We start from the raw sequence: 1,478 nt of genomic DNA, 5'->3' as shown, positions 1-1,478 counted from the left end.
ACCTTTCATGCAATAAACTAAAATACAGCAGGAGTGCCAAGCTCAATGCAACAAGACCATAGTAAAACAATTGTATTCATCCTACTCGTACTTCTTTTTTTTTCTTTTTTGTTTTTTTTTTTTTTTTTTTTTTTTTTGCACAATACACATCACTTGTGGAGAGATGACCAGAAACTTTTCTCCTCTGAACCCCTTCACAGGTAGTAACCTTCCCATGAGCAATGACACAAACTAGGAGGAACTTTAGCCACTTTAGGATAACTTTAGCCTTCCAATCACGGAGACAGAATTGATGAAGAGAATCGTCCACTAACTACCTGTAGTAAATGACACTAGATCTTCTAGTCGGATAAGTAGGAAATAAAATCCCCAACTTCCAGGTGTTGCTCAAATACCTTCTGAGCCCAAATTCGATGAATTTTTACACATCCAGACTCCAGCAATGGGAGCCCTTCTGGTGAGGACTCTTAAGTTGAGGACTAGTTAAGGACTTTTCGGTTTATGGTTTAAAAAACCCATTTTTCGACCACATTTTGACATCTCATCCGTTCAGTTTTTAGGTTTATATGAGTAGATCATTTCTACAAATTTTCAGCCAAATTGGTGTTTGTTAAGATAACAAGCTAGATCAAATGAATGGACGAACCAAATATGTCAAATATGAACCGTTCAAGTTCATAACTGATAAATCACACTTATGAATGCCTTAACAATTTTCAATATAGCTGAAAATTTGGAGAAATGATCTACTCATAAATATCTATTAACTGAACGGTCAAAGATGTAGATATAAGATCGAAAGGTGAGATAAGCCGAAAAGTCCTCAACTTAAGGGTCCTCATTAGAAGGGCTTCCTAGTGATGATATTGTGGCAAGCAAAAATCAAACTGATACCACACAATGTAGTAGTACCATATAGGCTTTCCCCTTTAGAAATCTCCAGAGCCACTTACCCGAGTAGTGCCACATTTCTGTTCATAAGTGCCCAACCCCAAAAGAATTTCTTTTGTTTAAAACATTACCCTTTTCCTTCCTCCACCGTTTCCTACAAGAAGCCTCTATTTAACCAATCTATGGTAAAAGTGACACTGCATGTAGGAAAAGGAAAAAAGAAAAAAAAAGGTGAAAGCTCCTCAATTTGTTGTACCAATGATTTTCCAAACTTCTAATCTTCTCTCTACCTTCTCCATCTCCACACCCCGAAAATTCACTTACCTCACCGCGATAGAGCCCTGATACTTCATTGATCACATCCACCCCCTTCCCAACCCAACCACACCCCAAAACTGATTCCAACTCTTCTGTACTCCTTTTTGCATTTGAATCCAATGATTTCTGTATAGATTGTTCTGTGAGAATTCCACGCCTTCCCTTCAGTATTTAGTTTCAGACCTTGTAATATCAGTATTTCACCATAAACAAGTTATAGAGTTATATGCTCATTCATTTTTTCCACGAGAAAATTTATTCAGCATTAT

At 37.1% G+C, this 1,478-nt stretch overlaps 1 protein-coding gene across 1 annotated transcript in view; it reads left to right on the top strand.

Moving 5' to 3' along the window:
- The window catches only part of LOC101307795 (uncharacterized transporter sll0355-like), a 5,382-nt gene that overhangs the window by 3,476 nt on the left and 428 nt on the right, over positions 1 to 1,478 (top strand). The gene's annotated exons all lie outside the window — the stretch shown is intronic.

The sequence above is a fragment of the Fragaria vesca genome, linkage group LG5 (assembly GCF_000184155.1).
Source record: "Fragaria vesca subsp. vesca linkage group LG5, FraVesHawaii_1.0, whole genome shotgun sequence".
Taxonomy (NCBI): Eukaryota; Viridiplantae; Streptophyta; class Magnoliopsida; order Rosales; family Rosaceae; genus Fragaria; species Fragaria vesca.
Note: the sequence above shows the minus strand (reverse complement) of the source record. Positions and strands in the feature narration are given on the sequence as shown.